Here is a 27,949-nt window from a genome sequence, read left to right on the forward strand (position 1 = left end):
AATTCAAGATTTAATTTATTACACTTGCCAAGTGACAAACATACTTAATGCTTAAAGATTCTCTGTGCTGTGTCTAAACAAGAGTATAGCCTCCTTGTTGGGCTGGAGTCAGAGGTAGCATATCCCCTTCTGCATACTGAAACCAAGAAGACTGATCTGAGTCTGACATGCACATTAAAAAAAGTATCAAGCCCTTATGCTGGTTTTGAAAGCCTCCTCCACAATAGTTTCAGCGTTCACCTCTACCAAAGGAAATTAAATTGCAACTTTCATCTTACTTGGAGGCATAAAGAGGCAGAAACCACTCTTTCTTGCCAACCTTCTGTAAAAATTGCCTCTGTTAAAAATATACATTTCTAGCCAAGAACTCATGAAGCTTCAGATAGTATTCTCTCTCTCCTTAAAGTGTCCTTAGAGGGCACTAGAATATATATTTTAAAAAATTAATTGCAGTGTCTGTGAGGAGCCCAAAATAACATGTTCTTATATATCATGATCAGAGTGACAACTCTTGAGTTGCTTATGATCACATTAGTGGCTTTAAAATGATGTCACCTAACGATACTCAAGAGAAATGTTTTCCTCCAAAAGATGGACATGGAAATTAACGTAAATAGGGTTTAAATTCCTTTCTGTTGTAAATAGTCTCTTTATAAACGGATATGGGTCAGATTATATTGATTCTCTTTGTGGCCCCAACATTTAAATACTACACTTTAAATTTAATGTGAGGTGAGAGAAAAGGAAGAAAGAAAGCAAAATATTGTCCCTGATGCTTTTTGCTCAGCTCAGTGTCAAATATACCGTGAGAGGATAAAATATGATATGTCACAGTAAAAAAGTGCTACTTGTTATCTTCACACATTTTAAAAGTATTATTTACACCAAACACTCCTATGATATAGGCCACTACTATCCAGATTTACAAACGGGGAAAACTAATGCACAGAGATGAACAATCCCTTATGGGGCTGCAAGGCCAGCTGGGAAAATCACCAGAAAGCAGTAGCATTTCAGCATGTCTGGCTTCCTCAGCCACACAACTAAATTGGGGCAATGAAGGGAGGGGTGATAAAGGCCAATTACAAAAGGCTCTACTACAGAAATAAAGGCTCTACTACAATCAAGGATTCCCCAAAAGCAAGGGAATCCTCAGTGGGCTGATTAGGCCAGCTCAACTAGCCTTTTGTGCCATCAGAGCCATGCAAAAAGTGGTAGCAATGGCTAAGATCTGCTGTTTCTCTCACATGCAAGCTACACTGCAAAAGAGAATGGAAGAGAAGAAATCTGAAGTATGTTTAAAAGCATTATAAGGGGTTTTTGTGCGTTAGAATGAGACAAAAATACACCAACTCCCCTTCACTCAGATATGTTTTTCCTCACCTATAAAATATACATATAATAAATAAAATAGGCTACTTTTTAAACTGTTTTATCTGAGTAAGTATGCAAAGGTGCACCCTCAAACTTTCTGCACACATATTTACACATGTAAAAGCCGGCGTTTCCACATACATGCACACACGCACTGTATGCACAAATATGTGCCAACATTTAATTTAACATGGGGCGGGGCGCTTTCTGAAAATTTGGCTTTCTGGGTTTTACCAACATGAACCTCACTGATTTTAATGGAAGTTACATGACAAAGTGAAGAAGCTTGGAAACTTAGCAACAGTCTTGTCATCACTCTGGCACATTTTGGCATCTTTTTTTAATAAAAACAGGAAAACAGCAAAGTGCTGAACAGCTAAAGACAGGTACATATTTTTACAGTCAAGGCTTTTGAGACACACTCCAGGTATTACTAACACCTGGATGGTTTCACACTAAGGGACTGACCTGGGGGCTGTTGCAGGGTATCGTGGCACATATCTCTATTACTGCCTGTCATGAATGATGCATCGTTAGCAGCTGTGAAATTACTGTTAGGCTGTATCATGTCAGCCATGTGTTATTAATTCTACCATGCACCTCAACAGTCAGAAATTGATACCATTGTTTTTTTCAGGACGTGTCTGTGTATGTATGTGGCCAGACATTCTAAGCCTGGAAGGAGCTCTTGAAGATCTAACAGTTTGCAGAATGAGGCATTGTAAGGGCCTGATTCAATGCACTGAAGTCAAAGGGAGTCTTTCCACTGACTTCACTGGGTTTGGAAATAATCCCTAAATTTTTAAATGTTCTTTCCGATGATTTCTTGGAATAAAAATTCTCTCAACAATCCTAGCAACCAGAAATTGCTTGGGGGTGTTATCACCAGTAAGCTTGCTCGCTGAAGGGACGGCATAATATCAGCAAGGTTTCCCTTAAGTTATCTGATATATTTAGATTCTGGTTCCCAGCATGATACAGCTTATAAAAGACAACCCTGAAATAATATTGCAAGGTAAAATGAGAGTATTAAAATGTGACACTGCTCAAATTTACATGATAACCTTAGAGGCGCTGAGTGGCTTGGATTTTTTTCCACCTTTTAAAAAATTATTTGCAGCCAAGAACAAAACATTTTTCTTTCCTGAGATTAATAAAGCAGTTATTAGCCATGCACAATAACAGTTTTTCGTGGCTCGTTAATATCTGCATTTTATCTAGGATTTGAACAAGATGAGGGAGCATGACGACATGTTTGCTTCCTGCATAATTTACAGAGGTACATTTCTAAAGGATTTTGTTAATATTGTATAATAGTCAAAATGTATTAGATAAAATTATGAGCTTAACTGTATCTTTGCCACAAGCCCTGAGCAAATGGCAGCACATAGTTGTGCAGCCTTTGAAGCAGATCAGGGACCAAACTGTCTGGTACAATCATGTCCCTGGTTTTCCCTGTTTTCTCCAAGTGGGTGCAAGTACCGTAATCAGCACGAGCCCTATACCTGGGGCAGATTACTTTTCCCTCTGTGCTGGCTCAACTACACTAGCGAGTGGTGGGGTGGGGGTAGAACCAAGTTTTTGGACTTACCTGCCAGCCTATCCAGGAGGAAGAGTAGCAGTTCTATTGAGGCTGCTCTTCCCACCCTACCACCCAGACCGGTGATATCGATAGCCCATGCAAAGGCAGCATATAACTCACAAGTGAATCGTAAGTGATTATAACGCCTCATGCCTCTCCTCCGTCTACTCCCCTGACTCCCTCTCTGCTCCCTACATTCTTCCATGGTTTCCCCCTCTACTCAGAATTGCCTACCACTTGTTCTGCAGCTGGAACTCTTTCATATCCCTCCATGAAACACATATAGGCATTACAATGCTGATTTCAACAGACTGTACTGATTTTGCATTTGAGCTGTACACGTGCAACACATTAGTAGAATGAATTAGGGCCTGATCCTGCAACCCTTATTCATTTGAGTATCCCTTACCATGCATGTTATCCCAGAGGATTACTTCCACAAATGAAGGATAGGTCCCTAATCCTGCAATGAGCTTCAACAGACAAATTCCTGTATCAACAGTGATCTATCCAGCAGAGATGCATCCACTTACAGCGCACTGATTAGGACCTTGGATTGTATGCCCCTTAGAGTAGGGACTTTGTGTCTGTAATAGCATATACTGCTAGTATGTTCTGTAAATGGCTTTTCTATGCTGTGAAGGAAAGGCAAATACTTATAAACTAATGTAGGAATAAGTATATAACACAGAGAGCCTGCGCCTCACCCTTTTCTGCTCAAAACTCTTATTTAAATTCACCACACTAGCAGCTGCTAGCCAGCTCTAGGTAGACCATCATTAAGTCAGGTGCTGCCTTTCTGAATTGCTATGAAGCCCACTTTGTCCACGCCCATCTTCCTCCCCTTCTCACTCAACCCAGCCAGTATGTCAGAGGCTTTGCTTAAATAAATAAATAAAAGTTCCATTCCCCTCACTCCAAGCCAAATTTTAACTACCTCCTTTGTTCTCTGCCCTTCCCCCTCTTTCACCCTCAAAAGAATTTCTCCTGGTTTTTCCTTGAAACCAGAGTTCAGTCCAGGTTTGCATGAAACTTGGCCTAGGCTTGCTGACATTAACAAGAACTGGCAAACCTGGTCATACTTGACATATATAATGAAAGCCAAATCCAGGTGGCTTTCTGCTGTTCTCAGATTTCACAAAGAAAGATTTCTCCAGTGTTAGGTCCTACCAATAATCTGTTTATTTGATGGTTACTTGCTGCTGAGTTCCTGTTAGGCGACAGTGTTGGACTGCTAATCTTCTCTCTCCTTAACGGTTACTGTACAATTGCCTTTTTCCAATTCCTCTCCCTGGGAGCTATTGATCTTTTAATATTTCAGGATTGGGTTGCAGGCTATTCTTTTATTGGACAGAGGAAACTGATAACCCCATTACTGTTTAAATCAAATATAATGAGACATTTAGCTCACTCTCATAACTTTAATTATTATCACATTGCAGAGTGTATCAGATATTAGTGCAAGTGCTGAATTAGAAACACAGACAAGAAGACAGTGACCCCTGGTCAAACTAAGGATATATTTCCCAATCCTCCTCTTCTCTTATATTGAGTCCAATCCAAGGCTTAAATTTAACCAGAGCTGTCTGGAATGGAGCTCTGATAAAATATACTTTCAAACTCACAGGGAGCCCTGGTGCACCCAATGGGGCTGAAGCGCCAAGCCCCAGCATACCCCTTTCCCATGGTCCTAAGGCCCTGAGAATCCCCTCCCCATAGCTGAAGTCCAGAGTCCTGCCTCCTTGCAGAGCAGAAGTTCCCCCCACCAGCCCAGCAGTTGAAGCCCGGAGCCTGCCCCTCCCTCGCTGGGTCCTGGAGTTCTTATAGCATGCTGGGGGAGGATGTGGGGGGCTTCAGGAAATAATATATGGGAATTTAAGTCTTGGTCCAATCCTCCTTCTGTTGAGGGGATGAGGGTTGAAAGGTCTAACCCTATTACCACCATCTCCTCCAGAACTTAAGACTCAAGAATTCTGTGTTCCTTTCTCACATTTCTCTACTGTCTAGTATATAGCTAGGAAATGTATATGCTTACTACTTCTACCCATGACTTCATCACATGATAGCATAACTCTGCCTGTAGCAGGGGTGAAAGTAACTTACAGGACTTACCAGTAGTGCCGGAGCCCTGAGGGGGGCGTGGCCTCAACTGGAAGAGGCAGGGCCTCTCAAGATTTAACGGCCTTGGGGCACCAGCTGTGGCTGGGAGCCCCAGGGCCTTTAAAATCAACCCGGGGTTCCCAGCTGCAGAGGTGGCTGGGAGCCCCTGGGGCTCAGAGGCAAATTAAAGAGCCCAGGGCTCCTGCCACCGTGGAGCTCCGGACCTTTTAAATCCCCACCGCAGCTTTGCCTGCCGGGGGCGGGATTTAAAGGGCTCTGGGCTGCCCGCAGCCACGGCAGCCCAGAGCCCTCTAAATCTGGCCCCAGCCTGGCTGCTGGAGCTGCGGCGGGGGCGTGTGTGTTAAAGGGCTCTGGGCTGACTGCAGCCGTGGCAGCCCAGAGCCCTTTAAATCCCGCCCATGGCACCTGGAGCTGCACTGAGGATTTAAAGGGCTCTGGGCTGACCACAGCCGCAGCAGCCCAGAGCTCTTTAAATCCAGCCCTAGCCCAGCCGCCCGAGCTGTGGGCAGGATTCAAAGGACTCTGGGCTGCCCGCTGCGGTGGGGAGCCCAGATACCTTTAAATCCGTGCCGCAGAAGCTAGTGCGGTCCGGCACGACATACTGGCTCTTGCCGGTACACTGTACCAGACCGGACTGGCTTACTTTCATCTGTGGCCTGCAGTGACTCAAAGGCATTAATACTAACTTCGAGGCAGACTGTTAGGAACCATAGCACAAATCCCAAATTGATTGTGAATTCTATACTTAAATTTCACCAGCCAATTCTCAAGCATAAACGTCTCAGGCACTATAACAGTCTAATCATTGAGTCAGAGACAGATCAACGTACCCTAAGAAACTATCTTGCCAGCCAGATCAGCATTCCTTTGTGATAGATGGTTCCTTACACCAAGAATCACAGCAATATTCAGATTACTCTCAGTGCCAAAGTCACTTAACCCAAGTCAAGTCCACCCTAGATCTCATACCAAAGACATGCTTGTACCCAATCCTATAAACAACTATATAAAGATGTATTAAATAGGAAAAAGAAATGTAATTTATTTACAAAGTTAAAGCAGGTAAAGATAGATATATATGCATATGTAAGGGGACTGTTATCCCCTTACTGATATTCAGTGGGTGTGTTTTGGTTGCTAGTTCCCAGCACTAAAAGGGGAGGGATTGATGGCAAATCAGGACCCTGAGACTGACAGTCCCCAGGAACAATGGCGAGAGGCCAATGCTCCAGGTCACCCTGATTGACAGGACGGGCAGATAATCAAAGAGACAGAAGGCCAGGGTGGGTCCCGTCCTCCATGTGAGCTGAAATAGCCTGGGTCGGACAGAGTGGGGCCGAGCTAAGGTGAGAATAGGGGCCTAAGCTAAGCAGGTGGGAGCAGAGCTGCAACCCAAAAAGCCAGAGCACAGCCCAGAGAGAGCAGACCTGCCCTGGGAGCAGAGCTGTAGCAACTGGAGCCAGGGAGGCCAGAGAAGCAGTCCAGAGAGCTGAAGGCAGAGCAGCAGCAGCAGTCGTGCTGAGGCAGTGTGGAGCTGGGGCTGGAGCAGTCCAGAGCTGGGTGCGGTAAGCAGCTGGGGAGAGCGAGGGGGACCCTGGGCCCAGCATAGGGAGACAACTCAGCCAAGAGGCTCTGCAGGCCAGACTTGGAGGGGGATCATAACTCTGATAGAGCAGGGGTGACACTGGGGAGAAGGGTCCTGCCACCCAGAGCCTGAGAGAGTGTGGCCACCACCAGAGCAACTGTCTGACCTGTAGCATCCCTACAGCACAGCCAGGGCCTGAGAAGGAGGTCTGGGACCTACAAGGAACAGACTGTGAAGTGTCCTGATGTCCAGAGACACTGTTTGTGATGGTCCCTGCTACAGAGTGGGGTGATGTGTTTTCCTTTAACCTTTCCCATTTTTCCTTATTCTTTTTTAAAATTAATTGTTATTTAAATAACTTGTATTTGCTTTAAATTGTATGATGTGATCAGTGGGTCAGGGAGGTGCGCAGTGCAAAGAGAGTACCCCGGAGTGAGGACACCTTAGCCCCTGTCCTGGGTGACCACAGCAGGGTTGGGGGTTGAGCCCCGCAGGAATCTTGGGCCCAGCCTTGCTGGAGTTACGAGGACTCTGTCAGACAGGAGAGTGGAAAGGGAGTCCTCAAGGGCAGGGAGGCCTCTGGGTAAAGGAAGTGGGAGCAAGGACTCAGATCTTTTCGCTAGCCCACTTCACCGAGGTAGTGCAGAAGCCAGGAAAGTTCCCCACAACAGCATTCCCCCGCTTACACATACACACACACACAAATAAGTTACAATCTTAAGTTTCAAAAGGTAATAGACACTCCTAGGATAAGCAAGCTCTATATGTCCTTTAGGGCTAACCCAGACTAAGCAGCTGAGGATCTCTTGCTTATGCCTAGAAAACACTTGCGCCTCGTGCCCCCCCAAGTCCAATCAGCATAAAGATAATCTGTTATTTCTTGTTAGGGCTTTTTATCCCCCTCCTGCTATGCATTCTGAGCTGCAAACTCAGCTGATGGGAGGAATCCACTTATATGACTCATCTTTGAGGTGAAGAAGAGAGAGAGCACAACAAAAACCATGTTTTGTCCTCTTTAATGTCCCACAAAGTCCATCTGGTGTTGATGTAATTAATGTCTCTCTTCTGTCTGGTGATTTATACACTACAGAGAGACTGGATACAACCACTGAAATATTAGCATCCAATACGGGATACAGCTGCTCTAAGAGGGTTTAATGCATGCGAGAACTCAGAAGCATTCAGCAAAGTCTTAACATAGTCTTTTAATTCTAATACCTATTTTAATAATACTGACGCACAGGTGAGCCAGAATGATTTCAACTATGTATTTGTCAGTGTTCAGTCGAGATATGGGGACTGTGATATAAGCTGGCACTTGGTCTGCCAGTGTCACAGACAGGTCTGTGCTGTGGACCTAAAGTTTCCAACCATGTTGACAACTCAGATGGAGTCAGTCAATCTGTTTCCACAGGATAAATTTTGTGTGAGATGTTTATCTGATTTCCTATGTTTTTAAAAGCAAACCAGGTTAAGAACACAGTACTTACAAACTCAAGCACTCAAAGGTTAGGAAACGCTAGAATTAGGGCTGCTTCTTAACTCAGTCACCTTGTGCAAACTAACAACATGGATATAATCCAGTTCTCCAGGATGAGTCAATTGCCTCAACCACAAGTTCATCACTTCTCTTCCTGCAATTGCCTGTGTCTCATTCACTACACAACCTTCAAATACTGCAGCAGATGAGCATCTTAAACAGCCTCAGCCACTATGCAGCCCTGATTAACCTGCAGAACGCAATCAGTCCTGTTAACTGAATGAGGCACTGATCAGCTGTAATTTTGGCATTTCTCATCTTTTGAGTTCTTGGTTTTACAGCCATACAGCTGTCTTTGAATAGAGCTTCTTTAATGTAATAAAGAGTTTTCCAGAATAGAACCTCTCTCTGTATGAAACATCCAGCATAAGAGTGAGTCAAAGCACATTTGACCCATTTGAGACTAACTTCTCTTGAATTATCTGGCATTTCCAAATATTACACGAGTTTAGCTAGATAACATTTTTTTCCTCGACTGCAAATAATAGCTTCTCAGTTATCTCAGTTATGGAAATAAAACTGTATTCCAGAATATGCAAAAGTATTCAACATTTAAATGATTGTCCATATGTAGATTGTATATTTCTAAATACCTTCTACAACTTACATGATCTACCTGCATATAGTAAATTAAGGTTATGGTTTAGAAGAGCAAAAATGGCAAAAAAACCCACTCAGTTATAATGTATACACACTATGAAAATAAACCTACCAAAAGCAGTACCATTTCTCATTTGCAGTATGGCATAACTGCCCCCCCTCAGACTTCCAAAGCACTTTATAGTGGAATAAGAAAAGAAAACAGAGCATTCTAGTTAACCTTTATTTATCTGATGGGGTTTTGTTGCAATATATATTTCAGCCTGCCAAAATATAGCTCCTGAAGTCCAAAACCAAAACACAATTTCTAGATCAGTTGCTGGTGAATTATGATGTGAGAAAATAGCAGCTGTACTACCTCACTTAGACAGAAGAATTCTGCTTATTTACAAGTACTGACAGATTCTAAACAATGAAAACCCTCATTCGTTTTTAACTCAGGTGTATTTACAGAGCTTTTAAAGGAATCATTGGCAATCTCTCTTTACAACTGCATCTAGTACAAAAATATTAGTCTGAAAAACTAATGACAGACAATCTGAAGCTTTCATAAAAAGCTTTCCAATTTTGATTAGAGAATAAAAAAAATCCTTGATTCCCAACAATTCAAAGTAATAAACAATCTAAAGCCACGAAAAATTTGGCCACAGATGACTGCAATCTTCCAACCTGAGTACATGCAGAATTGTACCAAGGCACAACCTCCACATGAGATTTTAAATAATGTCATTTTCCTTTAATATTCCACGTCTCAATAGACAAGTAGGTGGCATTGTCAAGGAAATTACAGTGTAGGGGTTAGCCAACCTTAAATCTTAAAAATAATTATCCATTTAAAAACTGCTGAAGGAAAGTGTGCAGAAGGTGGTTTTCAAGCCATATTATATGAAAGGAAACAAGTCTGACAGTTTCAGTTCCACATTAATTGTTCAGAGAGAGGTTTTAAGGTATTTACATATATCCTCTGTACAAAGGTATAAAATATAAAGTATGCATGGACATATACAAAAAATCATTTAGTGCATATTTAAATGAAGCAACAAGCCTCTCTGATAAGTGGGTTTTAAACTATTTCTGGAAAAGACAATCAAGAATTTAGGCCAAATTTTCAATTAGCCTCCGTTTTGTCTGAATATTTGCATGCACTGCCTTTTGCATATACAACCCCCATAACTGCATAGGTGCACAGGTGTTTGCATGTATGGATAGGTCACCACACACCTGTTCACTCACGTGAAGTGTACTAAAAAAGGCTTTGTGAGCAGCTGTCTGCCCAGATTTATGTAGTTCACAAAGCTATAAAATGATGAAATCTCAACCCTGTTATCTAATTCTTACTGGAAGGGAGGTTTTCAGTAACTGAAAAGTTACTGACCCTTGTGTTGAAATAATATCTAAGAAGAAAGCATTTGGTACTAAAACCAAATGGATGTTACTTTTCCAATCCAAGGATCCATAGTTCTCTGTATTGAAAATCCAAGTTCTTTTATAGCTTTTACAGTGCCCTTTTCCACTAAATGTGGTTCAGCTTCACTTTTCTGCTGTTTAAATTCTCAAGTTATATGACCTTCAGTCACTAGCAGAGTGTCATGAGCTTAGGCCCTCTCTACACTGCCACTTTACAGCGCTGAAACTTTCTTGCTCAGGGGTGTGAAGTTTCAGCGCTGTAAAGTGGCACTCTAGACAGTGCACCAGCACTGGCAGCTACTTCTCTCATGGAGGTGCCACAACTACAAAGCCACATAAAAGTGCTGCTGCAACAATGCTTTAACATTGCTAATGGAGACATACCCTCAGAGTTTAACGGTTCAGCTGAGCATGCTAATTTTTGGATGCCTATCCAAACTGAAAAAAACCTTTAAGACTATTGCACTTCCTCCAAAAGTGTTCTAATAAAGATACAGTCCAAAGTAATAATACTAAGTATATAATGTTGGTAACCCTTCTAGCCACAAACAGAAGGAAAAAAGGTTGGATTGATACCCTGAGGTTTCCTGATCATTATGCAAAAAAGCCTACAATGTACCTAAAGAAAAGCCTATAAAGGAGGGCCAGCAAAGAAGAAAATACCCTAGTGGTCATTATTTTGATACAACAGAGGTTGGTGGAAACCAAGTTATATTATGGGGGGAAATGAATGCTGCAGTGGCCCACACACATCCCTAGTGTAATTTCATTGAAGTCCATGGATTCATTTGCCCCTATGCATTGATTAGCATGCGGACAGGATCCGGGAATGAGGTGTATTGCTTGATTTGTTCTCCGAAACGTATCATCTTAAATTTTACTCTCCATTTTTATCCCCCTGCAGGTGCAAATGTTCCTATGCTCCCCTTATCACCACCGTCCCTGAGGTTATCACAGACTAGAAGATGGAAAAAAAAACGCACTTGCGATGACGTGTTTTCCGAGCTCATGCAGTCCTCCCGCACTGATAGGGCACAGCTGAATGCATGGAGGCATTCAGTGGCAGAGTCCAGGAAATCAAAGTGAGCACAATAAGAATCAGGATGCAATGGTGAGGCTAATGGGGGAGAAAGGGGACATGCTCAGGTGTTTGGTGGAGCTGCAGGAAAGCCAACAAGTGCACAGACCACCACTGCACAACCACCTGCCCTCCTCCTCAAGTTCCATATCCTCCTCACCCAGATGCCCAAAAATGCGGGCTGCGGAGGCTCCGGTCACCCAGCCACTGCACTCCAGAGGATGGCCCAAAGATGCCAAACAGTTTTGATTTGTAGTGTGGCTACAATAAGCAATGTGGCCTTGCCTTCCCATATCCCCTCCTCCCTCACCCCACCCAGGATACCTTATCAGTTATCTCCCTTTAAAAAAAAGATAAAAAATTATTTTATAATAATAATAAGAAAGAAAGAATTGTTTCAAAACAATAGTGACTTTATTTCCTTTGCCAGCTGTGATCGAAGGGGGAAGAGTGGGAGTTTAAAAAAAAACAAAAACTCAAAGGGGGGCGGGTTTGCATCAAGAAGAAACACACACACACACACACACACACACACACACACACACACACCTGTCACACTGTAGCCTGGCCAGTCATGAAACTGGTTTTCAAAGCCTCTCTGATGCGCAGTGTGCCTACCTATGCTCTTCTACTCACTGTGGTGTTTAGCTCTTCAAAACTGGCAGCCAGGTGATTTGCTGTAGCTGAAAGTTACTGGTAGATTTTAAAATTTGCTCCAATCCCTCTCAGACAGAGATAAACACCTACAAGATCTCTATCAAGCATTCTTAAAACTACAATACCCACCTGCTGAAGTGAAAAAACAGATTGACAGAGCCAGAAGAGTACCCAAAAGCCACCTACTACAGGACAGGCCCAAGAAAAAAAATAACAGAACGCCATAGCCATCACCTAAAGCCCCCAACTAAAACCTCTCCAGTGCATCATCAAAGATCTACAACCTATCCTGAAAGATGATCCCTCACTCTCTCAGATCTTGGGAGACAGGCCAGTCCTCGCTTACAGACAGCCTCCCAACCTGAAGCAAATACTCACCAGCAACTGCACACCACACAATATAAACACTAACTCAATAACCTATCCTGGCAACAAAGCTGATGCCAGCTCTGTCCACACATCTATTCAAGTGACACCATCATAGGACCTAATCACATCAGCCACGCCATCAGGGGCTCATTCACCTGCACATCTACCAACGTGATATATGCCATCATGTGCCAGCAATGCCCCTCTGCCATGCATATTGGCCAAACCGGACAGTGTCTATGCAAAAGAATAAATAGACACAAATCTAACATCAGGAATCATAATATTAAAAAAACAATGGGAGAACACTTCAACCTCTCTAACCACTCAGTGACAGACTTGAAGCTAGTAATTTTGCAACAAAAAAACTTCAAAAACAAACTCCAAAGAGAGACTGCTGAACTCATATTAATATGCAAATTAGATACAATTAACTTAGGTTTAAAAGAGAGACTGGGAATGGTTGGGTCATTACACTAATTGAATCTATTTCCCTATGTTAAGTTCTCCTCACACCTTCTATGGGTCATCTCAATTATCACTTCAAAAGGTTTTTTCTCTCCTGCTGCTGATAGCTCATGTCAATTGATTGGACTCTTCCAGTTGGTATGCATACTTCCACCTTTTCATGTTCTCTGCATATATAAATATCTCCTGTCTGTGTGTTCCATTCTATGCATCCGAAGAAGTAGCCCACAAAAGCTTATGCTGAAATAAATTTGTTAGTCTCTAAGGTGCCACAAGTACTCCTGTTCTTTTTGCGGATACAGACTAACATGGCTGCTACTCTGAAACCTGGTAGATTTTAGTGGGTTAGATGCAGAGCTAGATGCAGGCAACCCAGGTGACCACGTGGGGTGCCAGGCTCGGGGTGCTGGTTTTTGTTAGTGACAAAAGGGAAAAATAGAATCGGTTTCTGGTGTGTGGACAGCTTTGAGGATTCTGCTTACACCGTCGGTCACAGTCATGAGTGGTGAGCTCAGTTTTTCAAAGCTCATGGTCATTAAAACATCTTCAATTGACGATGGCGGATGAAAAAAAATTGACATGGCTTGCTATTTTATCACTTGAAAATGCCATTGGCCAGTCTTTGGAGTTCTCTGATGCTGTGCATCAGTTTGTGAGGGGAAAAGGCGAGAAAAGCGACCTTTTGAACTGAAGGACTAGGGTTAATATTCTAAAGCTGTCACACCTACTGTAACACTGTTTAATATTGGTCCACTCAATATTGATGCACAGTTCAATTTCTTGAGGTTAATATATTTCAGTTATTCTTAAAATTAAAAAGTTTTATAAGCTTAGAGGAAATGATTATTTTTATTTGCTTTTTATTTAATTTTTATTTTATTTATGACAAGAATAAATACAGATTTCTAGATTCCAGCGTGCAAATTTATCATCTTATATGACCAGGATAAATCATGCATGCAAATAAGGCAAAGTCATTAAATGGGCTACAATGCAATAAAAAAATAAGGTATTCAAAAGTTTAACAAATGGAAGGGGCGCCAATGATGCTCCTTGCCTGGGGCACCATTTGATCTAGGATCGGCTCTGATTAGATGTACATATGAATCCACACCAGCTGGCCCTGGCACAGGGTCCCACTTGGCCAGAAGTCTGATGGAGTACGGTAGATGTCAGAGAAGGTTGCTCAGGTACCTCAAATCTTGGCCTTATGGCATCAGGGCTTGTGACGGAGATACTCAATATACAGTCACAATCTAGACAGACTAGGTCATTGATGTAATACTTCTTTACTATCAGGCATCGTTCAAATTGTTTACTTATTAAAGTAATGACAACTTTCACAAATACAAAGGACAAATAGTTGGTCATCCAAAGGAAAGGCTTTGTATTTAACTGGAACATTTAACAAGATTGTTAAATCTGTGATCATAGAGTGAAATTCTCCCTCAGGAAGGAGTCCTTAAAATAGGGTTAAAGCAGTGCATATGCTTTCTGCTAGCCCTCTGTACAATTATACATAAAGTCCAAGATCCTCAAAGATATTTAGGCTCCTAACTTCCATTGAAATAAATATTTCTGACAATCTGGGCCAAAGCGCTTATTTCTCCTGTTTTAAAAAAAAGAGGTAACAGACACAGAGATTTGCCTAAGATCAAATAACGAAAAATCACTGGCAGCATTAGGGATAGAATCCAGATCTCTTGACTCCTAGGTCTTGTATTCAATCCATTACACCATATCAATGATTCTAGTATGCATAGAAAGCAGTAATAAATCTCTTTAGTCTCTAGACTGAGTGAACTTAAGGTTTAAAAAAATTATGAACCAAAAATATATTGTAGCTTTGAAGAGTCAGGCCTTCTAAAGAATAAACTGTGAGGGTTCAGATACAGACAGGAATTAGAGGAAAAGAAAATGACTGAGATTAAACTATTACTTTGCATTAGCCTTTGGAAACAAAGACAGCAGACCTTTGAAAAATTAAATTTACAGAAAAAGAAAAATGAAGAATCAAGAAGTGAATGATAGAAACAAAACTGACTTGTGAAAGGTACAAAAACTTTCAAACAGACATGCTAAAAAAAAAAAAAGGACATGTTCCAGAGAGCTAACTGAAGCGGGGATACAAATAAGATGCTCTCAAGTATTCATGTGTCTCGACAGAATTATGTGATTTAGATTAGGTAATGATGGAAAAGTTGACAACTCAATGGAATGTCACTATTCAAGAGGGGAGTTAAAAAAAAATCACATAAGGTGCCCAGACTTCAATGGAGATTTGGACATCTGAATATGAAACAGTGAAGTTCAGATTCCAAGCAGGCACACTGAAAGGCCTTAAATCCAGAAATGGCAGTTTTAACATAGCAGCTGTCCCATTTCATTTGTCTTTCAGTTACCAGCAGCAATGAGTGGAAGGTGCAAAACTAGATTATACAGCAAGCCTGATAATCACTAGTCAGAAGCTGCAGTGTATGAAATCTTAATATTGTCTGGGAAGAGACTAGAGAGACATTTTCTGGTATATCAAGGAGAAATTAATTACAGGTGATGGGGGATGGGATTACTGCTGTATAAATTATTAGTTGAACTTCATCTGATACATATGGTCAATTGCATCTACTACAGCAAGACTTGAAAGAGTGCAGAAAAGATCAGGCATATTCAAACTATCTCCCCAAAAAGAGAAATTATGTAAATTAGCCTGCTTTTTTTATATTTGAAAAAAATAAGAGCATAAATGAAACAGAACCAATCCTAGTGAATTCTTCGCACTTGGAAAATATACTCAAGCACAACATGAATTGTGTAGAAATAGGGGAGACAGAACTGAGGGACTGATTCACTGCTAAAACCAATGGGATTCCTCTCTGAGGAATTTTGTTATTGTTCATTTACATCGATCTCCTTGTGTCAGTGATTAAGTGAGATTATAGAATGGCTTGGGGAAAAAGCTTTGATCTAATCAGCCAAAGATGGTCCACATGCATGTTGAACTATTTTGTAACATTTGCTGGGAGTATAAACTCTTCACCAGCTTCCTTCCCAGTGAGGAATATTTATATAAAAAACAAATCACACTAAACAGGAATCCTTTCAGAATTGGGTAGGTCTATCTGAACATCCTACAGGGTGCATGAGGTGTGTGATTCAATTTTGGTAAATTTCCCTTCTCTCACTCACTATTTTCCTTCCTCTCACCTTTTCTTCTCCTTCATCCCACCCACCTTCCTCTTGGATACATGGCAGTAGTGCGGCTTTGAACGCAGCAGCCTACAGTGCCCCCACTTGCATCAGCTGTTTGGCTATAGCAGCAGACCTACCCCTCTTTGAAATGGCAGTACATCAAAAGTCCACTATGGAAATTTTACTGCTTAGTAATAGGGTCCACATGGAAACTTAGCACACGGCAGCCTAGTGCACTGTACACTTACATCCTGGCTTGCTGCACAGTAAGTCGTCATGCAGACAATCCCTTGGTGTAAAGGAAAGGAGCCTGCAATTGGCAGAGAGACCTGCTGCATCTAAAAATTTGCAACTCTAGCCACTTAGTCTGTAGATCATACACTCTGTGGGAAATTTTGTTTGGATGATTAATACCTTATAAAAATGGTCTATGGGAGAGAAACACTTTAAATATTTAGAAGTTAGACATGGAGGAATGTTATGAGATCATACACCATTATGCACAATGCTTGGTTCTTGACACTCAGCTACACTACGAACACCATTAAGGGACTTTTAGCGCACACCAGAATGGTCTACACAGACCAGCTAATGCGCAACATGTTGGTGCAAACTTTAAAATTCACACCTTTTTAGTGCACATTGCTGGACTACGTAGACAAGTCCTCAGTATTTAAAAGGAGACTTCAGATTGTACTAGAGAAGTTCATAAACACTTGAAAGTATATACAAATCTTGCAGGCTTCATACAATGTCTTACAACAGCCAGAACTTTCATAAAATATTTGTGACCTCACTCTTTCCCGAACTCTCCTGCTGCAATCCACAGATTCTAAAAGTTAGCCATGGCAGCCTACACATACAGGTTTTCACTAGCTGTAACTGATACTTTGATACTTTGACACACAAAGCTGCCTTTTGCTTTCATTTGCTTCTCTTCACGGTTTGCCATGTTTAGCTCTTCACATGAAAGATACCATCAAGCCAGTCCCAAGAGAGAAACCTAATCAAACGAAACTTCCCTTCAGAAGCCAATTTTCTGCTGATAATCAGGTCTCATATTGGAAGGCACATGCTATTGCAGCATCTGCATGCTGCCCATCAGATAAGCTAGGAAGCCTTGAAATGTAGGATCCATTTTCTCCAGTTTCAAGGCTTAATACAAATCTAAAATTATTTTTAAATCATAAACAGTTTACTTTTAAAACAGCATCTACCATCCTAAAGGATCCTAGACTACCATATAAGCAAGAACAGTGGTTCCCAAACTGAGGGTTCATGAAATATTACAGGGGGTTCTTGGGAAAAAAAATTACCTAATGGCAGACAGAGCTGTTCCTAGGGACCCTGGGTAGCACGGGGCCAGCAGCCCAGAGCCCCTAGACTTCTAAGAGCTAAGCAGATCAAAGCAAGCATTATCTATCACACTGAGATTTAAACTTCAAGACTCCTTATAGGAAATGGAAAGGGAGGTGGATTTTTTTTTTCTGTTTTTAAAATTAAATAGGCAGCTAGTATTGTTTTTAAAATTATTATGAAGAACAAGTTTAAGCTTTGTTGTAATGTCAGTTGCTTGCCTAGACTGCTCAAAACCTGAATGCTTGTGCAGGAGGAACTCTTTGAGTTGGCTTTTTAAATACCTTCATGCTGTTTCACATCTGATACTCCTTGATGAAACACAGGAGCCTTGTCTTATAACAGGCTTATTCAAAGTGATACACTATGAATGTGAGATCTTGGAAGAGTGTTGCCATTTTCATAATGTAATAAAAATACTGTAATGATAATTAATAATAAATAGTGTGTAATAAGCATGTCAGAAAAACAAATTTTATATTCCAAGATCACTGCTTTTATAGTTTATAGTTGGGTAAAGGAGAAAATCCCAGGAAATATTCATTTTTAAGAGGGGGGATTCGTGAGACTTGACATTTTAGTGAAAGGGGTTCGTAGGTTGTTAAAGTTTGGGAACCACTGAACTAGAAGCTATAGCCACCAAATGCTAGTGAGCATAGCGCCTACTAAAGCAAGCAGTTCCATTAGCGTCAAGCTTGGGCTCCATGTATGTACAGGATTAATTTCACCAACCAACAAAATGCTAATACCTTTGGGATACAAGGCAGCAGCTGTTTAACTGTGTGCAACAGTCTAAAATAAAAGCAAAGAATATCAGAGCCCATTGAAATGGCAGGAGAAATGTAGGCAGGCAAGATGTAACTAGTTTTGGAGCTGGGACCAAATCCTAATTTGAGTTACTAAACCTTCTGCTCATGCAAGAAGTGTCATAGGCTCTTGAATGATCACCAGTGGTGAAGATATCAAATTTACTGTCTTTTAGATGAGACACAAACTATTAAGCTATAAAATGCCAGTTGAATATGTATGTGTGTTACACAGTATAGTTTGAGTTAAACTTTGAGTTTATTTCCAATAAATAACTTTAGTGACAAGTTTGAAGGAAATCTGTTACTACACAATAAAGATATTCAGAGGCAGAATTACCACTCAAACAAAAGAACGACAGTTGTGGTCAATATTTCCCTCAGAAGTGTCCCATATTGTAGAAACATGTTTATTTAGGCCAAAATCCTGCTATGAGTTACTCAAGAGTAACTCAGGCAAGACTTCCATTGAATGCAGGAATTGGATATAAAGAAGTTTCTTCCATTTTCAAAATAGGTTGGTTTGTGAAGGACACATTGGTTTACACAGAATGCTGAAATGCACGTTATTTGCATGGGGGGGAGCCAGTACCAGCCATCAGGTTTATCTGACTTGACTATATTTAAACTTGAAAGTGTTATATATCAGTTTGAGTGAAATGCATTAGTATTTCAGTGCATGCTCTACACCAGGGGTGGGCAACCTATGACACGCATGCTGAACGCGGCACGCGAGCTGATTTTCAGTGGCACTCACACTGCCTGGGGCCTGGCCACTGCTCTGGGGGGCTCTGTATTTTAATTTAATTTTAAATGAAGCTTCTTAAACATTTTAAAAACCTTATTTACTTTACATACAACAATAGTTTAGTTGTATATTATAGATTTAGAGAAAGAGATCTTCTAAAAACGTTTAAATGTATTACTGGCACAAGAAACCTTAAATTAGAGTGAATAAATGAAGACTCAGCACACCACTTCTGAAAGGTTGCAGACCCCTGCTATACACTTTTCCTGAATGAAATGTAAACAAAACAATCTACACATTAAGCTGGCATTTGTTATGCCCTTCTTTCTGGAAAGATACAGAGGTCATCACTATTTACTGAATTACCATATGCAACGCCATATGCCTCCTAGTAAATCTGTAAATAGATTGGTGGTTGCCTAGATTTTTCAGATCGAGAGGAATGACAATTTTAAGTTAGCAGTCATTTTGAAACACATATTTAGTACCTTTTGGCAGAACTTGCTCGCATTGCTAACTTCAGCTATGTTGATCATCCCTCCATACTTTGCATATTATTAATCAACATTTGTAGCCCTCAAACCAAGAACAGCTTTCTAGAAGGAAGTGTATATGATGTTTTATAGTCTTATGAAGCAATGTTGAGGTAGAGTGGAAATGATGGCCCTACTGAAGCCAACAGGGTCAGGATTTCACCTACACTGTGCATCACTGAGCTGCACTTTCACAAAGTCATAGGTTGAAACAGGTCACTGAAAACGCATATTGTTTCTTTTGTACCTACCAGGACAGATTTATTCTTATTCAGAGAGCCATTATTTAAGCTCTCAGAATAAGGTTTAAGGAGGACTCAAATGTTGAACAGAGGTGCATTTTACTCAGTGCATAGATTGTTTACACGGGTCAGATTAAGATCACTTCAGCCTACAACTCAATGTTTATGCATAGCACAAAGGGATAAAAACTATGTAGCGAGGTGCCCAACCTACAGCTTTTGGGGTGCTCTACTTCCTCTGATTAGTTAAATCACTTCTAATTTATGACCAACTTACAACCACTTTAAGATACTTTATAGAACTCAATGGGCCCTAAAAAAAGACGGTTACTCACCTTTGTAACTGTTGTTCTTAGAGATGTGTTGCTCATATCCATTCCAGTAGGTGTGCGCGCGCTGCGTGCACGTTCGTCGGAGACTTTTACCCTAGCAGCACTCGGTGGGCCGGCAGGGCGCCCCCTGGAGTGGCGCCACCATGGCGCTGGTTATATACCCCTGCCGGCCCGCCGCTCCTCAGTTCCTTCTTGCTGGCTATTCCGACGGTGGGGAAGGAGGGCGGGTGTGGAATGGATATGAGCAACACATCTCGAAGAACAACAGTTACAAAGGTGAGTAACCGTCTTTTCTTCTTCAAGTGCTTGCTCATATCCATTCCAGTAGGCGATTCCCAAGCCTTACCTAGGCGGTGGGGGTCGGAGTGAGACGTTGCGGAACGTAAGATAGCTGAGGCAAAGGCGGCATCGTCTCTCGATTGTGCAACGAGCGCATAGTGAGATGTGAACGTATGCACTGACGACCAGGCAGGTGCGCGGCATATCTCCTGGATGGGAATGTGCGCCAGGAAGGCGGTCAACGAGGCTTGAGCCCGAGTAGAGTGGGCGGTGAGACGGCCAATCGGGACGTGGGCCAAGTCATAGCACGTCCGGATACAGGACGTTACCCATGATGAGAGCCTCTGAGAAGATATAGGCATACCTTTCATACGCTCCGCCACTGCTATAAATAACTGGGGCGAGCGTCTGAAGGGTTTTGTCCTCTGGATGTAAAAGGCGAGGGCTCGGCGGACATCCAGGGTGTGAAGCTCTTGGTCCCTGCGTGATGCGTGCGGCTTCAGGAAGAAGAGCAGTAGAAAAATATCTTGATTAATATGGAAGGCAGAGACCACCTTGGGAAGAAAAGCCAGGTGCGGGCGTAGCTGTACCTTATCTTTGTGGAAGATCGTATATGGGGGGTCTGCCATTAAAGCACAGAGCTCCGAAACCCGTCTGGCCAATGTGATAGCTACCAGACAGGCCATCTTCCAGGACAGGTGCAGCAGCGAGCAAGTGGCTAACGGCTCAAAGGGTGGGGCCGTGAGCCGAGTCAGGACAAGATTGAGATCCCAGGTAGGGGAAGGAGGCTTAACCGGCGGGTAGAGGCGCTCCAAGCCCTTAAGGAACCTCGAAACTATCGGGTGAGAAAAGGTGGAACAGTTCGACTCCCCCGGATGGAAGGTGGAGATTGCGGCTAAATGCACCCTTATTGAAGAGAGTGCCAAGCCTTGTTCCTTAAGGTACCACAAGTAGTCCAGGACAATAGGGACCGAAACGGCCTCAGGAACTAGGGAACGCTGTGTACACCAAAGAGAAAACCGCTTCCACTTGGCGAGGTATGTCGCCCTCATGGAGGGTTTTCTGCTTCCCAAAAGGACCCGTTGAACCTGGGCAGAGCAGCGGAGCTCGGATTGGTTCAACCAGACAGCAGCCACGCTGTCAGCTGCGGGGATTGCAGGTCTGGGTGGTGAAGCCTGCCGAAGTCCTGCGTTATAAGATCCGGGCAGAGTGGCAGTGGTATCGGAGTCGTTAGGGATAGGTCGAGCAGCATGGAATACCAGTGCTGCCTCAGCCATGCTGGAGCGATTAGGATCAGCCTGTCCCTGTCCCTGCGGAGCTTGAACAGGACTCTGTGGACTAGGGGAAAGGGTGGAAAGGCATAGAGAAGACGTCCTTTCCAGGGGATCAGGAACGCATCCGACAGAGAGTCTGGGGAGCGGCCCTGAAGGGAGCAGAACACCTGGCATTTCCTGTTCTCCCTGGAGGCAAATAGGTCTATCTGGGGAAAGCCCCACTTCTGGAATACAGAAAGAAGGATGTCTGGACGGATGGACCATTCGTGGGACAGGAAGGACCTGCTCAGGTGATCCGCGAGAGTTCTGGACTCCTGGAACGAAGGAGGCTACGAGGTCTATCGAGTGGGCTATACAGAAGTCCCACAGTCGCATCGCCTCTTGGCAAAGGGGGGAAGACCATGTGCCTCCTTGTTTGTTTATGAAATACATGGCCGTTGTGTTGTCCGTGAAAAATCGCAACACAACGGCCCTGTAGATGGTGTTGGAAGGTCTGGCACGCCAATCGGACTGCTCTCAGTTTGCGGACATTGATATGCAGACTCAGTTCTTGCAAGGACCAAAGGCCCTGGGTGTGAAGGTGCCCTAGGTGTGCACCCCAGCCCAGGGATGAAGCGTCCGTCATTAGAGACACCGAAGACTGTGGTGGGTGGAACGGGCGACTGGCACACACCAGGGAGGGTGTCAGCCACCAGTTGAGGGAGTCCAGCACTTTTGGTGGGATTGCGACTATCATGTCCAGGGCATCCCTGTGCGGACGATAACTGAGGCAAGCCAAGTCTGGAGAGGGCGCATGCGGAGTCTTGCGTGCTTCGTCACGAAAGTGCACGCAGCCATGTGGCCAAGTAGAGCAAGGGTGGTACGGACAGAGGTTATTGGGAAGGCTTGTAGCCCCTGGATGAAGGAGACTATAGCTTGGAACCTCTGTGGAGGTAGACTGGCCGTTGCAAGATTCGAGTCCAGCATGGCCCCGATGAATTCTATTCTCTGCGTAGGAAGCAGAATGGATTTGTCTAGGTTGAGGATCAGACCTAGATGGGAGAATGGGTCCTTGATGACGTTTACATGTGCGGTAACCTGAGCCTCGGAGGTCCCTCGAATAAGCCAGTTATCGAGATATGGGAAAACATGGATTCGACGGCGACAGAGGTAGGCGGCGACTACCGCCATACACTTTGTGAACACTCGAGGGGCCGAGGAGAGGCCGAAGGGAAGGATCGCAAATTGGTAGTGTTGACGATTTATCACGAAGCGAAGGAACCTTCTGTGTGGGGGGTAAATCGCGATATGAAAATATGCGTCCCTCATGTCGAGAGCAGCGTACCAATCTCCGGGATCCAGGGAGGGTATAATGTTTCCCAGGGATACCATGTGGAACTTGAACTTTGTGATGAACTTGTTCAGAGCTCGCAGGTCCAGGATGGGCCGGAGGCCCCCTTTCGCCTTGGGAATTAGGAAGTATCTGGAATAGAACCCTCTTCCCCTTAGGTCCTCTGGAACCTCCTCTATAGCTCCCAGCGCAAGGAGCCTCGAAACTTCCTGCAGAAGGAGTTGCTCGTGAGAGGGGTCCCTGAAGAGGGACGGGGTGGGAAGGAGAGGACGAAATAAACTGAAGACGGTAGCCACACTCCACCATGCTGAGAACCCAGCAGTCCAATGTTAGCTGGGACCATGCAGGGAAGAATGCGGCAAGGCGGTTGGCGAACTGAAAAGGATCCTGGGAGGTAATTGGTACAGTGCTCTCGGGCGCACCTTCAAAAGTTTGGCTTCGGTCCCGCCGGTAGTTTGGTGGGGCTGGAGTTATTACCCCCTTGTGGGCCAGACTGGTGTCTCCGGGCAGTACGGCCTCTCCTTCTGGAGAAGTCCTGTCTTGGCTGAGGTGGGGGATAGGGGCGCTGGGGTTGTGAGCGGAAAGATCGCCTCTGAGTTTGCGGCGTATGCATTCCCAGCAAACGCATGATCACGCAGTTGTCCTTCAAACTCTGAAGGCGAGGATCCATCTTTTGGGAAAAAAGGCCCTGACCATCAAAGGGTAGGTCCTGTATGGTATACTGCAGCTTGGGTGGCAGAGCCGACGCTTGCAGCCACGATATGTGCCTCATAGCAATCCCAGAGGCGACAGTTCGAGCTGCCGAATCAGCGGCATCTAACGAGGCCTGGAGGGAGGTCCTTGCAACTTTTTTCCCTTCCTCCAGGAGAGCTGAGAACTCCTGGTGGGAATCCTGCGGGACTCGCTCTACAAGTTTCCCTATTGCCTCCCAGGTGTTATAATTGTATCTACTCAAGAGGGCTTGCTGATTCGCCACCCTGAGCTGGAGGCCTCCCGCGGAGTAGATCCTCCTTCCCAACAAATCCATGCGCCTGGCCTCCCTTGATTCAGGCGCAGGGGCTTGTTGGCCATGGCACTCTCGTTCGTTGACGGATTGGACTACTAACGAACAAGGAGGAGGGTGTACGTATAGGTATTCGTACCCCTTGGATGGAACCATATATTTGTGTTCGACCCCCTTGGCTGTAGGTGGTACAGATGCCGGAGTTTGCCAGATTGTATCTGCCCGAGCCTGTATGGTGCGAATAAAGGGGAGGGCCACCCTTGTCGGAGCCTCCGCCGATAGTATGGTGACCACTGAGTCTTCCACTTCAGGAACTTCCTCCATGGGTAGGTTTATGTTAAGAGCGACACGGCGGAGGAGGTCCTGGTGCGACCGAAGGCGGATTGGGAGCGGTCCAGATGTGGCCGTCCCTGCTACTGCCTCATCTGGTGAAGAAGAGGAAGAGCCCCCGGGGACCAACGGATCTTGAAGTGACTCCTGGTCCTGTGGAACGTCCTGGGGTGGTTCTTGCAAGTCCGAGACCTGCGCTGGGAGATGTTCTGTACCCGCTGGAGGAGGTCTGCTCACTGTGGCCTCTGGCGCCCTATGTTCGGAAGGGCCAGAGCATGGTGGCGGATGTGGGGCACCTTGGCTCTGATGGTAGGCCCAAGGTGTCCAAAAGGACCACTGATGAGGGTCCTGCTGATTGTCTGATTCCCCATAGGATGCCGACCCGGCATGGGAGGAGATTGATGGCTAACGAGATGGCCATGGTGGGGCGGAGACCGTGAGGTGATGGTCCCTGCATCCACTGGAACCGTCCCTATGCGGTGTCGGGGAGCGGTGCCAAGAGCCTCGATGGTGCCAAGATTGTGACCGGGACCTGCGACCAGTGCGGTGCCGGGAGGTCGACCGGTGCCGGGAATCTTCGTGCTGAGATCGGCTGCGGGAAGCACGGTGCCGCGAGCGATGAGGATATCTGGAACGGTGCCGGTAGTACCTGGACGGCGACCGGGACCTCGAGCAGTACCGTGAGTACGACCGGTACCGTGATGGGGAACGGTACCGGGACTGCGAGCGGCCGTGGGACTGAGATCGATGGCGGGACCGTGAGTGTCTGCTGGACCTGGACTAGGACCGAGAGCGACAAAGTCCCATGGTACCGGGCGAAGAAGGTCTTACAAGTGCTGGCTTGCCTCTGGATTGAGGGACCCGCACCGGCGGTGCCGGGGGTCGAGGCAGCTCAGGCTCCGTTAAGGCGATCAGGTCCCGTGCCGCGGAGAATGTCTCCGGAGTGGAGGGCACGACAAGCTCAACCACGGCCCGCGCCGGGGAGCTGGTAGGCACCGGACTCGACGGCTCTTCCGAGGCCGGAATTAATGGTGCAGTGGAAGTCGGTGCCGCGGCAGACGGCAGTGCCGGGTGGTCCGGCCTGGCTAAGCGCTCTGACTGCGGTGCAGATATAGCAGCCGCAGGAGGCTTGCGCTTCTTGCTCAAAGGTGAGAGTGAGCGGTGCCGGGCAGAAGCTGGTGCCGGAGAAGGTCGGTGACTCGGAGTCTTCACTGAAGAGGTATGCTCCAGTGCCGACGAAGCAGTTGCTCTCGGTGCCGGTGCCGAGGACTGGGGAGTCAGCGCTGCCTCCATCAATAACTGCTTGAGGCGAACGTCCCGCTCTTTTTTAGTTTGGGGCTTAAAAGCCTTACAGATACGGCACTTATCTGTCAAATGAGCCTCGCCCAAGCACTTCAGGCAGGCGTCGTGTGGGTCACCAGTGGGCATCGGCCTACGACAGACCGCGCACGGTTTGAAGCCCGGTGAGCCGGGCATGAGCCCGGTACTGGGGTCGGGGAAGGGGCTAACCCCCAATCCCGTTAAACTATCTACAATACACCAAACAAAACTACTAAATAACAATAACTAACTACAGTTGAAAGATCGAACTATATACAATATAAGAGAAGACGAGTGAATCGCTAGGGAGGTGGAGAACAGCAAGCTGCGCTCCACAGTTCCAACGACCGACACGGGCGGTAAGAAGGAACTGAGGAGCGGCGGGCTGGCAGGGGTATATAACCGGCGCCATGGTGGCGCCACTCCAGGGGGTGCCCTGCCAACCCACCAAGTGTTGCTAGAGTAAAAGTCTCGCGACGAACGTGCACGCGGCGCGCGCACACCTACTGGAATGGATATGAGCAAGCACTTGAAGAAGAAGTATACTTTACAGTCCAGTGATGCTCTAGGTGGCAAACTGAACAAAGATGAGCTCAGAGGAAGCATTTGGGTTTGAGGGCTTTAGAAAGATGAGAGCTTCAATAAAATGTGTCCTCTTTAGACAATCTACTAATAATTTTAATTCCTCTGTTATGGATATTACAGTTCACTGCTTCTTGTGCCCTTCTTCAGTCCATCACTAGTACACCTCTACCCCGATAGGACATATATCCGAATTCATGTTATATCGGGTTAACACGGTAAAGCAGCAGGGAGCCCCAGGCCCTTTAAAGCCTGAGCCCCGCTGCTTTACCGCATTATATCCAAATTCATGTGGAGCCCCAGGCCCTTTAAATCCCCACCCGAGCCCTGCTGCCAGAGCTTTGGCGGTGATATAAAGGGCCATGGGCTCCCCACAGTAGCTGGAGCACCAGGCCCTTTAAATCCCCGCCGTGGGCTCTGGTAGCCAGGCTCAGGCGATGATTTAAAGGGCCCAGGGCTCCCCGCAGCGGCTGGAGCATCACGCCCATTAAATCACTGCGGGGGAAGCCAGTTCAGTCCGGCACAGCATACCGGACCAAACCCAATATAACACAGTCTCACCTATAAGACAGTGAGATTTTTTGGCTTCCAAGGACCGCATTATATCAGGATAGAGGTGTACTTGACAAATTTTCTTGGCTAGCTAAAGATGTGAGGGAAGAGTACTCAAACTCCCCTCTCACCCAAATTTAATAGTACAAAAATATTGTGCATAAAGCCTCAAGGTTTGGCTGCACAGATCATTGCAAATCCAAATACATGAATTGCCCCAAAACATATACTTATTAGGGCTTGTCATCAGCCCAGGATCGGTTTTGGGCAGTAATATTTAAATCAAAGTTGCACTGGATCCTTCAGGATGAAAGTGCATATGCAAGCTATACACATGGATCACTTCACCCATTAAGTCATCTTTGGGGTGGAATGCAAAAGCTGTTTAACAGTTGGAATGAAGAATGCTGTAATTCAGCAGAAACTATGAACGTAGTTGTAATTTGGCCCAGACACCCTACTGTTACAAGACGTGCCATGCACTCTTTAATGACTGCAAGCAATCAGCTCTCTGTTTTAAGACATTTTGAAGTAGGTCTCTAAAAGAGTGCAATGTCTCCTTTCATCATGGTGGGAGCACACAAGTGCCACCACCTGAATCAACACATCAGCAACATTTAGATGGGGGATCTCTTAGCATCAGCCAAGTAGTTATCCAGATCAACGTTGCTTAGCTTGTGAAATAGGATAGGAAGATACCATAAGGTGGAATGGCTGTAAGCTTATGTAGGAGATAATTTTTCATATCTGCCATTCCAAAAGAGCAATAGAATTGTACAGTTCACATTTTAAATTATTTCTGTTGCAAAATATAAGTTAAAATGAGGTATTATCTATCACGACCAAATATGTTGCAGATATATATATATATATTGTACAAGCACAAACACGGCACAGTAAACCAAAAACCTGAACTCGAATGGATTAATAAGATCAGCACCTCATATCCACCTGTGAACAGACATGCATTTTACGCCGTCAGCCCTTTAGATTTTGCAACAGAGCATCAGCACTGCATGACTTTGTACGACACTGTCTGACTGAAATAATCTGGTTGACGGTGCCCTTGTGAAATATCCCATGAATTCACCTACAGACAGTTTCCTTTTAGTTTCATACTTAGTAATTCTCCCCCTGTAGCACACAAACATCCTTTCCTATTACACTCACCAAGTCTGCTTTTTCTAACTGTAAAGGGGTAGTGTTTTATTCTGCTTTGCTTCACAATGTGGAGCAGCCACTTCCACTCAAAAGGTTTTGAAGCACAACATAAATACTAAACTATTTTCTCT

At 44.6% G+C, this 27,949-nt stretch overlaps 1 protein-coding gene across 1 annotated transcript in view; it reads right to left on the reverse strand.

Moving 5' to 3' along the window:
- The window catches only part of SMPD3 (sphingomyelin phosphodiesterase 3), a 239,485-nt gene that overhangs the window by 168,109 nt on the left and 43,427 nt on the right, over positions 1-27,949 (reverse strand). The window lies entirely within an intron of this gene.

Source organism: Gopherus evgoodei, chromosome 12, assembly GCF_007399415.2.
Source record: "Gopherus evgoodei ecotype Sinaloan lineage chromosome 12, rGopEvg1_v1.p, whole genome shotgun sequence".
Classification (NCBI taxonomy): domain Eukaryota; kingdom Metazoa; phylum Chordata; order Testudines; family Testudinidae; genus Gopherus; species Gopherus evgoodei.